Source organism: Primulina huaijiensis, chromosome 6 (genome assembly GCF_012295235.1).
Source record: "Primulina huaijiensis isolate GDHJ02 chromosome 6, ASM1229523v2, whole genome shotgun sequence".
Lineage (NCBI taxonomy): Eukaryota > Viridiplantae > Streptophyta > Magnoliopsida > Lamiales > Gesneriaceae > Primulina > Primulina huaijiensis.
Genome location: NC_133311.1, coordinates 2104424 through 2118732, shown reverse-complemented (window position 1 = coordinate 2118732; position 14309 = coordinate 2104424).

The following is a 14309-nucleotide window of genomic DNA, read 5'->3' as shown; positions in this document are numbered from 1 at the left end:
GGTTAGGGCCAATTAACCTTCTATATAACTATTTTATAAAACCATAAACACCCTCCAACCTAATCACAATCTCCCACAGCCGACACTCTCATTTTCAGAACCCCTCCCCTCGGTTTCATCTCCCAGCTGAAAGCATCGGTTGTTGGCTTGTGTTTGCAAAGAAAACTTCTTCCGTGTCTCCATTTGCATCGTTTTTGGTTCTTCCACTCATCAAGGCATGCTTTTACTTTCGTTTCTCATCATATACCCCCTAAATATTCTGTAATACATGTATGTGTACGTTCAGATTTCGATCTTGCATGTGGGTGCGTTTTTGGTGGTGTTTTATCATGAAACTTGCATCACTTTGATTCAACCACTCATATTTTCTGATATGTGGTGCAAGGGGCAGCTGTATTAGGTTGTCAAGGGCATGTGCAGATCGAGAGTGTGAGGTGTAGGCACAGGAGTATGAAATTGATCGAGTTTTGGTCGAAACCGTGAGGGCCATGCAGATCGGGACTTTGTGCAGGGGGTTCGGTCCTTTGTTTCTTTTACACCAGCAGTGCGAGGGCCTTCTCTAGTCCTGGACCAGACCCTGGTCGGTCTGATTAAGGGTCTGGGATGGCTGGAGCCATGCTGGGAACAAGAGAACGGGCGATCAAGCTAGGGAGAGGCGATTTGGTTTCGGTAGAGGGATTGTTGCGGTTTCTTGGTTCCTAGCGGTTTGGAACATGTATGGGGTCGGTGGCTTGGTTCAGAGGCATTCCTTGGGGTCTGGTCTAGGTCCACAGTAGGCTGATTCATGGCTGGTACGACGGGTTAGCTTGAGGCGAGAGTTTTTGGGAGAAAAATGTGCATGAGGAGGTGAATTAGGATAGGACCGAGAGTTTTGTCAAGTTCTGGAAATTTCGGCCGTGGGTTTGGGGGCATAATGACATTGTTTTAGGACCTATTAAGTGTTTTTAAGATATGGTAAAAGTTGGAGAAGATTTGGGTAAATTTTGAGTAGATTCGGGATAAAACCGGGACCCTGGTCCAAGTTTTAAAATGAATCGATTAAATTGTATTATGGGCTTAAGTTTACATCTAGAATACTTTTAAATATGTTTTGGGATATTTTAAGGAGCTTTTTAAGCTTCGGGTCAATTTTAGAGGTCCAGGGATGAAACGATAATTTTTGGGTTTCCGGGGGCAAAATGGTCGTTTTGCACCCGGGGTGATATTTTGGTCTTGGTAGCGCCCTGAGCACAAATTATGATATTTTAAATGATTATGCATCATGTTTACGATTTTTAAGCTATTATGATAATTACGATGCATGCTTGGTTTAAATAAAAGAATTACGTATACGCATGCTTTTATTTAAGTGATGAATATGTTGACACGTTTTGAAGGAAGTGATTTAGTTGTGACTAACACGATGACATGCAAGGCCTGGACTCAGTGGGCGGTTAATGCCGTCGCTGATGATCCTCGCCGTCGGGTACCACGGTTACACGTAGATGTATCCATCGACTGACATGATGACATGATGATACGAAAGTCACAGCTAATGAACAGAATTCAAATTAAGAAAATTAACACGTATATGCTGATATGATTACGCATGCTATGAATTTACCATGTTTTGACAGGACACGTATACGTATACGATTTTTACTGCAGACATGAATTGTATGTTGATTATGCTATTTTTTACTGCTATGTGTTACGTATATGTACTTGTTAGTACTGGTACAGGTGTGTTGAGTTTTTAACTAGGCGTCTGTTATGCAGTTGAGCATTTTGAGCAGGAGACAAGAGGTGCTGAACTTTGAGTAGGCAGTCTTGGTGCGGTGACATAACTCGAGGACCACACGTTTTTCCGCATTTTGAGCTATGAGTTTGGAGATGAGTTAAACATTTTATTTACGTTGTGAATTTTATGATTTTACTCATTTACGTTTGATGTTGGTTATTTTTAATTGCGATATTTTTATTGTCAAAAAAATACGATCATTTTAAATATTATTCTGTAATTGCGAGCTTTAAAAAAAACGCATTTTAAAACGAGTAGACGTTTCAGTTGGTATCAGAGCAAGGGTCCTGTATAGGGTTGTGCCACCGCCAGCTTCTGCAGCTCAGTCTTCAAAGCCTCAAGTCTGTGAGCTTTACAATTTAATTTAAATGTTTTAAATGATTTATTGTTATCACCTGCATGATTTCATGATTTACGCATTATGATGATTTATCGCGTATGTTTAACTGTTTTTACGCTGTAAGGTCCATTATTTTAAACACTAGATTAATTGCATGATGTGTTACGTTTTAATTGGACTGTATTTAGATATGCCTAAGGGTGGGAAAATATACCGAAATATCGAAATACCGAAATACCGTACCGAAAAAATACAGAAATTACTGAAAAAATCGATATACCGAAAATTTCGATACGGTATGATACTGTATCGAAATTTTCGGTATCGGTATCGGTACGTAATTATTTTTTTTTGGTATTTCGGTATTGGTATTTCAGTACATACCGAAATACCGAAAATAATTTTTTCTATTATTTTTTTTAAATTTAAGTTCGATATACCGAAAAAATGTCGGTATAATGAAAATATTTCGGTATACCGACAAATTTTTTGGTGTCGGTACGGTATCCTGTATGAACTTTTTTATATATAAAATTCGGTATACCGAATTTCCGGTATCGATATCGGTATGAAAAAATTCCATACCGATATTTACGGTACGGTATACGGTAGTATATTATACCGTACCCACCCCTAGATATGCCTCCCAGACGCGAGCCCAGGATGGTCAGAATGGATGATATCCCTAAGGGTGGCAGAGGACCACCACCACCACCACCAGGGGACCCAGCTACCCGAGTTCTTGAGGGTATGGCTAGACTTTTGGAGCAGGTACAGCAGGCTCCTAGACAGTAGACTGATATTTTTGAGTAGTTTCGTCGGCTCAACCTGAAGGTGTTCGGGGGTACCACAGATCCATTCGTAGCTGAGGGATGGATCAGATCACTGGAGTTACACTTTGATTATCTGCAGATAAGGGATGGCGACCGGGCCATGTGCGCCATTTATATGCCGAGGGATGATGCGCCCCTGTGGTGAGAGGGAGCTGCACATGCAGTGGATGTGGCTACCCTCACATGGGCCAGGTTCAGGGAGATGTTTTTCGGGAAGTATTTCCTAGCTGACGTCAGGGGCCGCCTGACGAGAGAATTCATGAGCCTCCGAAAGGGGGATTTATCTGTGGCAGAGTTCATCCGCAAGTTTGACAGGGGCTGCCACTTTGTGCCCATGATAGCAGGAGATGCTGCCCAAAAGCTCAGGTATTTCCTAGATGGACTGAGACCCACTCTTCGTCGGGACGTCATGCTGATGAGGCCGGCAGGTTATGATGAGGCCACTGCCTGCGCTTTTCAGGCGGAGCAGGCTCTACGGGACATAGACTTCGAGATGCAGCGGAAGCGGCATCAGACTCAGTCCAGTTCTCAGCCGCCGAAGAAGCAATATGCGGGGCCACAGAGACAGCAGGGGCAGCAGAGGGGGCCAGGACAGCAGAGACCACCCCAGGCACCAGGGGCTCCTAGGAAGGTGGGGGACCACCATGCCCACAGTGCAACAAATATCATTACGGCAAATGCATGCGGGGCACCTACAGGTGCTTCATATGCAAACAGGAGGGTCACAAGGTTGCAGATTGCCCTCAGAACAAGGGTCCCTCTACCAGCAGGGCATATGTGATGCATGTCGAGGAGGCTGAGGCGGAGCCCGACTCTACTCTGATCACTGGTAACTTTTACGATTAATTCTATTTGTTTATCGCTTTGATTTCCTGTATTTGTATGATCAGTATGTGAATTGAGTGTTGGGATCGGTAACATAGAAAGAATTAGGATGCATGTTCTACCTAGTTGGAGCTATTTTCGTAACTTCTGTAATTTTAAGGATTTAATTGAGACCTTTTAAAAATTATCAAAGTTTTTGGGACTTAAATTCGAAAGTGAGATTGGGGTTATGCTGCTATTTTCGAAAATTTGAAGGACCTGTGTGCAATTTTCGAAACTTTAAGGGGGTAAAATTGCAATTTTTGATTTTTCTGAAGGTGAATTTCGAGTTTTGAGGAACGATATTTGGGTTAATATAGTGATTTTTCGAGTATTTTGGGTTAAATTCCGATAAGAAGTTTATTAAATTCAACTCTATTAGATTTGAGGTATGTTTTATCGCAGGGAGGATATATATTGCAGGGGTAGCCATGCATGTGTTGTTAGATTGAGGGGCTACACATTCGTTTATATACGAATCTTTCGTGAAGCGACTAGGAATCATACCAGTAGCGATGGATTTGGGTTTCAGAGTATCGATCCCATCCGGGGATCAGATGTTCACTTCCCGAATAGTGAGAGGATTGGAGCTCAGATTGCAGCAGAAGGCAGTATAGGCAGATCTGATAGTACTATCGCTATCAGAGTTTGATATCATCTTGGACATGGACTGGATCTCTTCTCATGGAGAAGTCATAGATTTCCGCCAGAGGTCAGTGTCTGTCAGACCTCCTAGTGGGAAGCCGTTTGTTTTTGAGGCAGCTAGACATCAGCAGTTCCCGCACGTCATTTCCTGCATATGTGCGATGAAGCTTATTAAGAGAGGCTGCCAAGAATTCCTAGCCAGCATTGTATCAGTGACGGAGCCAGACAGTCAGAGGCTGGAGGATGTAGATGTGGTCAGCGAGTTCTCCAGTGTATTCCCTGACGATGTTTCAGACATCCCACCAGACAGAGAGGTGGAATTCTCTATTGAGCTGATGCCAGGGACATTGCCGATATCTAAAGCACCCTACCGTTTAGCGCCTGTAGAGATGAAGGAGCTCAAGGATCAGATTCAGGATCTGCTAGACAAGGGTTTCATTCGCCCTAGTTTTCTCCCTGGGGCGCACCAGTTCTTTTTGTCAAGAAGAAGGATGGCAGCATGCGTCTGTGCATCGACTAACGAAGCTGAATAGAGTTACAGTTAAGAATAAGTGTCCGTTGCCTAGGATCAAAGACTTATTTGATCAGCTTCAGGAAGCCTCAATGTTCTCCAAGATAGACCTTCGATCCGGATACCATCAGCTGAAGGTGAGAGAGTCAGATGTGCATAAGACAGCCTTCCAGACACGTTACATGCACTATGAGTTCTTGGTGATGCCCTTCGGTCTGACGAACGCGCCAGCGATCTTCATGGATCTCATGAATCACGTATTCCAGCCATTCTTAGATCAGTTCGTCATAGTCTTCATTGACGATATTCTAATCTATTCGAAGAGCAGGGAGGAGCACAGTCATCATCTGAGGACAATATTGCAGACTCTACAGGATAGGCGATTGTATGCCAAGTTCAGTAAGTGTGAGTTCTGGCTCGACAGAGTGGCATTCTTGGACCACATTGTATCTCAAGATGGCATAGAGGTCGACCCTAGCAAGGTAGAGGCACTCAAAGATTGGCCAGTTCCGAAGAGCGTGACAGAGATCGCAGTTTCTTGGGATTGGCAGGTTATTACAGGAAGTTTATTCAGGGCTTCTCTTCTATTGCGGTGCCTATGACCGCTTTGACGAAGAAGAAAGCCAAGTTTGTTTGGGGGCTAGAGTGTCAAGATAGCTTTGACAGACTGAAGCAGGCCTTGACCACCGCACCAATGCTAGCTATGCCATTAGGGTAGGGAGAGTTTGTGGTGTATACAGATGCATCGAAGCTTGGTTTGGGCGCAGTTCTGATGCAGCGGGACAGACTGATAGCCTATGCGTCCAGACAGCTGAAGGTTCATGAGAAGAATTATCCAACTCATGATCTCGAGCTAGCAGCAGTGGTATTTGCCCTGAAGATCTGGAGACACTAACTGTATGGGGAGAAGTGCAGGATTTTCACAGATCATAAGAGCCTGAAGTATTTTTTCACACAGAAGGAACTGAACATGAGACAGAGGAGATGCCTCGAGCTGGTGAAGGATTATAATTGTGACATTAGCTACCATCTCGGTAAGGCTAATGTAGTTGCAGGCGCTTTGAGCAGGAAGCACGCAGTGATTGCCCATCTGTCAGTGCAGAGACCACTACAGGCTGAGATTCAGAGATTTGAGCTTGCAGTTTATGCCAGGGGCGAGGTCCCGAATCTTGCTACTCTGACAGTACAGCCGACTCTGAGAGATTGAATCCGAGCAATGCAAACTTCTGATGAGCAGTTACAGAAGTGAAGACAGAGGGACGAGGCTAAAGGCCAGAGACTGTATATATTTGTGGACGGCATAGTCAGATATAGGGACTGCCTATGGATTCCTGACAGTGATTCCGTTCGAGTAGATATCCTAAGTGAGGCCCATAGCATCCTGTACTCCATCCATCCAGAGAGTACAAAGATGTATAAGGATTTACAGACTCTTTACTGGTGGTCAGGCATGAAGCGAGATATTCCGCGATTTGTCTCCGAGTGTTTGACTTGTCAATAGGTTAAGGCAGAGCACTAGAGACCTGCAGGAAAGCTGAGACCAGTCCCTATTCCCGAGTGAAAATGGGAGAACATTACTATGGACTTCGTGACAGGGCTTCCGAGGACTACTGGAGGATTTAACGCCATCTGGGTGATTGTTGATCGGCTCATTAAGTCAGCTCACTTCTTACTGATCAGGAAGACATTCACCATGACTCAGTACGCAGAGCTGTACATCAAATAGATAGTCTGACTGCACGGGATTCCTGTGTCCATAGTCTCAGACAGGGATCCGAGATTCATGTCTGCGTTCTGGAAGAGTCTTCACCGGGCCTTGGGTACGAAGCTACTGTTCAGTACCGCTTTTCATCCTCAGACAGACGGTCAGTCAGAGAGGGTGATTCAGATTCTGGAGGACCTACTCTGAGCTTGCATGATCGACTTCCAGGGCAGCTGGGAGCCAAAGTTACCTCTTGTGGAGTTCACTTACAACAATAGTTATCAGGCATCGATAGGTATGGCTCCATACGAGGCACTGTACGGAGGAAGTGTAGGTCCCCAATATACTGGGATGAGGTAGGAGAGCGAGCAGAGTTGGGTCCGGATATTGTCTGACAGACAGCAAATCTAGTGGCCAGTATTAGGGACCAGATGAAGACTGCACAGAGCCGTCAGAAGAGTTATGCTGATCAGAGACGGCGAGACCTTGAGTTTGCAGTAGGGGATCATGTTTTTTTGAAGGTCGCACCTATGAAAGGTGTGATGAGATTCGGAAAGAAGGGCAAGCTCAACCCTAGATTCATCGGACCGTATGAGATCCTAGAGAGAGTCGGGACACTCGCTTACAGAGTTGCATTGCCGTCGAATCTGGCGGGAGTTCATAACGTGTTCCATGTATCCATGCTGCGAAAGTACATGTCGAATCCTTCACATGTGCTTAATTATGAGCCACTTCAGCTGACACCGCACCTATCTTTTTAGGAGAGACCTACGCAGATTCTAGACAGAAAGGAAAAGAGACTCCGGAACAAGGTAATCCAGATGGTCAAGGTCAAGTGGCTGAATCATTCTGAGGAGGAGGCTACTTGGGAGACCGAGATCGAGATGAGGAGCCGCTACCCGGAGTTATTCAGTACGTTCTAAATTTCATCTTATTTTGTTGTTTTTATTTTTAATTATGGGTTTAATAATTTTATGCATTTTAAGCATAATTCATGCATGATAGGATTTAATTCACAAAATTTTAAAAGTTCTTGCATTAAGGTTTCTAGGTGCATTTCATGCTCGTACAAGGAACGGAGATCGGAGAATTTTCAGGAAAATTATTTTATTACACGATCTATTTTTATAAATTAATATAAGGCGTTTTTAATTGTATTTTTCAAAAATGAGATTTTTCTAAATATTTTTTCCCGCAAGATTTTATTTTTATCGGTACGCAAATTTTATCGAATCGGAAGACTTTTTAAAGTTCCGGCTAATACTTTCAAAACTTTTTCAACACGAAATATTTTTGGGAGAGTGTTTGGATTTAATGGGCCTACTTTTTAGGCCCATTTAGCTTGTTGGGTATAAGTATCCTTTTAAACTTAAATTAACAAGGTTAGGGCCCATCAACCTTCTATTTAACTATTTTATAAAACCCTAAACACCCTCTAACCTAATCACAATCTCCCACAGCCCACACTCTCATTTTCAGAACCCCTCCCCTCGGTTTCATCACCCAGCAGCTGAAAGCATCGGTTGTTGGCTTGTGTTTGCAAAGAAAACTTCTTCCGTGTCTCCATTTGCATCGTTTTTGGTTCTTCCACTCATCAAGGCATGCTTTTACTTTCATTTCTCATCATATATGCCCTAAATATTCTGTAAGACATGTATGTGTACGTTCAAATTTTGATCTTGCATGTGGGTGCGTTTTTGGTGGTGTTTTATCATGAAACTTGCATCACTTTAATTCAACCACTCACGTTTTCTGATATGTGGTGCAAGGGGCTGCTGTGTTAGGTTGTCAGGGCATGTGCAGATCGAGAGTGTGAGGTGTAGGCGCAAGAGTGTGAAAATTGACGGGTTTTGGTTGTAACCGTGAGGGCCATGCAGATCGGAACTTTGTGCAAGGGGTTCGGTCCTTTGTTTCTTTTACACCAGCAGTGCGAGGGCCTTCTCTAGTCCTGGACCAGACCCTGGTCGGTCTGATTAAGGGTCTGGGATGGCTGGAGCCATGCTGGGAACAAGAGAACGGGCGATCAAGCTAGGGAGAGGCGATTTGGTTTCGGTAGAGGGATTGTTGCGGTTTCTTGGTTCCTAGCGGTTTGGAGCGTGTATGGGGTCGGTGGCTTGGTTCAGAGGCGTTCCTTGGGGTCTGGTCTAGGTCCACAGTAGGTTGATTCATGGCTGGTACGACGGGTTAGCTTGAGGCGTGAGTTTTTGGGAGAAAAATGTGCATGAGGTGGTGAATTAGGATAGGACCGAGAGTTTTGTCAAGTTCTGGAAATTTCAGCCGTGGGTTTGGGGGCCTAATGACATTGTTTTAGGACCTATTAAGTGTTTTTAAGATATGGTAAAAGTTGGAGAAGATTTGGGTAAATTTTGAGTAGATTCGGGTTAAAACCGGGACCCCGGTCCAAGTTTTAAAACGAATCAGTTAAGTTGTATTATGTGCTTGAGTTTACGTCTAAAAATACTTTTAAATATGTTTTGGGGTATTTTAAGAAGTTTGGTAAGCTTCGGGTCAATTTTAGAGGTCCAGGGGTGAAATGATAATTTTTTGGTTTCCGAGTGCAAAATGGTCATTTTGCACCCGAGGTGAGATTTTTGTCCTGGCAACGCCCTGAGCACAAATTATGATATTTTGAATGATTATGCATCATGTTTACGATTTTTACGCTATTACGACAATTATGATGCATGCTTGGTTTAAAGAAAAAAATTACGTATACGCATGCTTTTAATTAAGTGATGAATATGTTGACACGTTTTGAAGGAAGTGAGTTAGTTGTGACTAATACGATGACACGATGACGTGATGACATGTAAGGCCCGGACTCAGTGGGCGGGTAATGCCGTCGCTGATGATCCTCGCCACCGGGTACCGCGGTTACACGTAGATGGATCCATCGACTGACATGATGACATGATGATACGAAAGTCACAGCTAATGAACGGAATTCAAATTAAGAAAATTAACACGTATATGCTGATATGATTACACATGCTATGATTTTATCATGTTTTGACAGGACACGTTTACGTATAAGATTTTTACTGCAGACATGAATTGTATGTTGATTATGCTATATTTCACTGCTGTGTGTTACATATATGTACTTGTTAGTACTGGTACATGTGTGTTGAGTCTTTAGACTCACTAGACGTGTGTGATGCAGGTGAGCATTTTGAGCAGAAGACAAGAGGTTCTGAACTCTGAGTAGGCAGTCCTGGTGCGGTAACATAACCCGAGGACCGCACGTTTTTCCGCATTTTGAGCTATGAGTTTGGAGAGGAGTTAAAAATTTTATTTACTTTGTGGATTTTACGATTTTACTCATTTACGTTTACGTTTGATGTTGGTTATTTTCAATTGCGATATTTTTATTGCCAAATAAGTATGATCATTTTAAATATTATTCTGTAATTGCGAGCTTTTAAAAAAAACGCATTTTAAAATGAGTAGACGTTTCAATGTGTGTTTTCATTCGGCTACTTGAAGTAGCAAAACAAGTTTCTCCTCTTCTACAGGAGGTTACTATGTAATAATATTTAATATGTTTGAATAAAAGAACCAAGGCTTTTGCCCCTCTCATGTATTAGTTTCTAATTGAGCTTTTTACTCTACACCCTGAGGTAGGAAACAAAATAGGGTTGTGCTAAGTGTTGCTGAAGGAGTCTGCGTCAGAAACCATCGGTTGCGATTGTGTGGCTGGAATGTGAGGAGAATTCTGTAAAATTCGGTGGATATAACCCGGTGACACTCTGGTCAAAAAGGTAAACTGTTCAATTTATAATTCGGAAGCATGATGGGCCTTTTATTAAAAAAAAAAAAGATCATTTAAGCATGATATATAGGCTGGAAACCTTATGTCTTGGGGCTATATGCCTTGAAGAACATGATCGATAGGTATAACAATGCCACGTACCAAAATCATATAATTTAAGGATGTTTTTGAAAATTTTAGAAAAATGGGGGGTTTAAACAAAGAAATAAGTGGATGGGGAGTGATGAGAAAGTTGAGTTGGAAAAGGGGAGTAATTAAAAATTTTCCCTTTTTTTTCCTGAATTTTCTATATTAATGTCAGTTGTCAGATTCAAAAACTACAATGGTGCATAGATGGAGAAGTATGTTGTTCGAACGTATCATAATTTTGTACAAATCTTTTGTTAACCAATAATAATAATAATTTATATATTAAAGAATTTATGATTTAGTTTCTTAATCATTTAAAAGAAATTAGTAAAAATTATACAAGAAGTATTCAAGCACAGCAATTTAGTTTCTTAATCATTTAAAAGAAATTAGTAAAAATTATGCAAGAAATATTCAAGCATATTGAAGGATCGGTTAAGGCACCTGCGAAGGTACTTTAAACACAATATTCTCCATGAGCTTCAATAGCTCGTGTTCTAAGAATGTAAACACCAATGAATTAAATCGAGTTTGATGTTAAACCAAACGAAAAATACTCGAAGTAATCCTTCGTTAATAAAGTTGACTAATTTGAAAGAAACGTAACTTGTGTAAACTGATTAACTGAAATAAATGGAATCAGTTCTTGCATATATCAGTTCAGTTATGGTGAGAACTGAATTGATAACTGCTCAAATTGATCCAATCAGTTTAAAAAAAAATTAAACATTTAAGTACACAAGAAATGTTTATGGATGTTCGGAGACTTCAACTGGTCCTATGTCACCCCTAATACCACATCGGGTAGGATCCACTAGAAGACTTTGATTTATACAACACCTTGTACAAATCCACTCAGCTTAGGACTTACTCTACTACCTAACTGAACTCCTAGTCTAGACTGAAGGCAGCACCTTCCAGCCAACACATGTTTAACATCTATGTGTCAAAGACTACATATATAAGTTTAACGTCTTTGTGCAAGAGTCACTCAGCTATTCAATTAGCTTAACTCTTTGTATATGTGAGTGATTGTGTGTGCGTGTGTGTGAGAACTTATATGAATACAACACGAAATTGTTCTCACAAACTGAGAAAAAAATGCTCCTAAACTGAGCTGATAACACTTTGAGGTGTTCTCTCAAATCTTGGCTAATTGCTTCTGTAAGCAAATATGAGTTGAGCGTGCCCTTTTTTTCTCTCTTGTTTTTCCGCACACATGTGTATTTCTACACTTATTGATTGTTTTGTTGATTGTCTTGATCTTGTATTTATAGTGGCAATGTATAACCGTACACTAAATCTCATTAAATATGTTTGTTGCAATTTGAATCTGTTCCTCGAAATGTGACTGTACTTTTTGACAGCCATTCTGAAACATTTTGGCTTTAAGCTCTGCTGCAACATCTATTATTGTCCTATGACTGGACAAAAACTTTTTCCATAATGTGTACAACTGGATTCCATTGAATAAGCTTCTCGTTTTCTGCAAACTGATTGATTCATAACTGATATTCTGATCTGGTCAGTTGAATTGATCTTGAACTGGTTTGGTGAAATCAGTTGGTTCGTCAGCTGAACTGATTTCGCTGATTCAGTTGAACTGGTCAGCTGGGCTCTTCATAAGTAGAGCTCTTCATCAACTGGTCGGGTTTCTGAAGTTCTTCTGCTAAACTGTCTGTCAGCTGGACAATTAGTTGAACCGAGCTTTGATATATCAGTTGTAACTGATTCAGTTTGGGGCAATCAATTGGCACTTTCAGTTTGCGTTTCGATAGCTTCAGTTTTGGCTTGATAACTGATCAATTCGAATCCTGATCAGTTCCAGTTCCTGCGTACTTAGGTAAATACATTAGAAACAAAATAACAAGTTTTGTTAACATCAAAATCAAGATTGCAGACATGAATGTTCTAACAATCTCCCTTTTTTATGATCACAAAACTTGAGCAATTAAAACGATTTTTAAAATTTTAAAATTTAAAATTTAACTGATTCTATTATAATGGAACCTTCCTCTATTGATTTGTCAGACCAAATACTAAAGCAATAAAAAAATTAAACAAGCCTCCTCAAGATATTAATGATACATATATAAATATATTTATATTCAAGAAATCTCATTAATTAATATCTCATGCATATACATATCTTGAGTACTGCTCTCTAATTTGCAACGTCCCGCTTAGCTTTCATCTTAAATATTTTATCGATCTAAGCTCGATGACCGGTGGTTGACGTTAGTTTCCAGATCTTCTGTTTCAAAGAAAATAAAAATGTAAAAATCCTTCTTTGAAATCTTGTTTTCTTATGGTGACTTGCATGCGAATGTACGTAGTAAGAATTTGGACAAGCAATTTGGAGTATGTTAGCTTTTCTATATTTATATTTTTAAAAAATAAATAGATAAAATTATTATCATTTTTAGTAAAAAAAAATTGAGCAGGGGTCACGCCGAACATCTTGCCCCATTTGTTTAGCTTATGAAGCTCAAATTTATTTCAAAAAATCCAGGAAAACAAAGGAATAATGTCACTAAATGGAACAAAAGACCAAAATACTTGAATAAAAATTACTCAAAGGAGGTCATATTTTTAGCGAAAGCCAACCTTCAAATTTTCCATTTTTTAGTACGTAATGACCCTCAAATTATACAAAATCGCTCTCGTTTCTCGTCGATAAATTCCTTGGCGGGTCTAGTACGCCATGCTACTCGAGTTATCTGGTTGGTAAAATAATAAAGTGTGGGCAAAATTAAGAATGGTTGGTTAAGAGTTGGTCAGCGTGGAAAGCTGGAGTGAAACAGATGAAGGAAACGTTTTTCAATTAATGTGAAACGCGTTTCACAGTAACGAGAGAACTTTATATTAGAGCTCCCTTCTCTCATTTTAGATCATTTCATTCTCAAGTTTTTCTCATAATCTCATAAGCATTATTTGAGTGTTTTTCTATAATATTTGTGAGATATTTATTCTCCTGTATTAAGAAAGTGAGTGTTCTATTTGGAAACACAATGAAAAATTGTAACCTACAAAATATTATAGTAGAAATATTTTCATCTTGCCCGTGATTTTTATTCTAATTTTTTTTATGGTTTTTTCTATGTGAAGGCAAGTGAAAGATCGAGTACTAGAATTGAAGGCACAGTTGGCTAGGGAATTTGATATGAAAGACTTGGGACCAACAAACAAGATTTTAAGGATGCAAGTTCGTCGAGATAGAAGTAACAAAAAGATTTGTCTTTCTTAGAACAATTATTTGAAGAAAGTCTTGTAACGCTTAAACATACAAGATAGTAAGCCAATCTTGACCCCTCTTCTTGTTAACTCAAGTTATTCTCCGATATGTATACTAGTAGTGAAGCAGAGAGGATGGAGATGTCTCGAGTACTATATGCATCAGCATTGGAAAGTTGATGTTTGCCATAATCTGTACAAGAATGGACATTGCTCAAGCTGTGGGAGCAGTTAATTAGTATATGGTGAATCCTGAACAAGAGCATTGTAGTACTGTTAAGAGGTCCTTAGATACATTAAGGGTAACTCAAATGATGCATTATGTTTTGGAAGGTCGGATTTTACACACAATGTCTATGTTGAATCAGATTATAAAGGTGATCCTGATAAGAGATAGTTAGCTACTAGTTATTGTTTACAAGTGCATGAGAAGTAGTAAGCTGGGTTTTTAAAAACATCAAACAGTTGTGGTGTTATCTACAATAGAAACAGAATATAT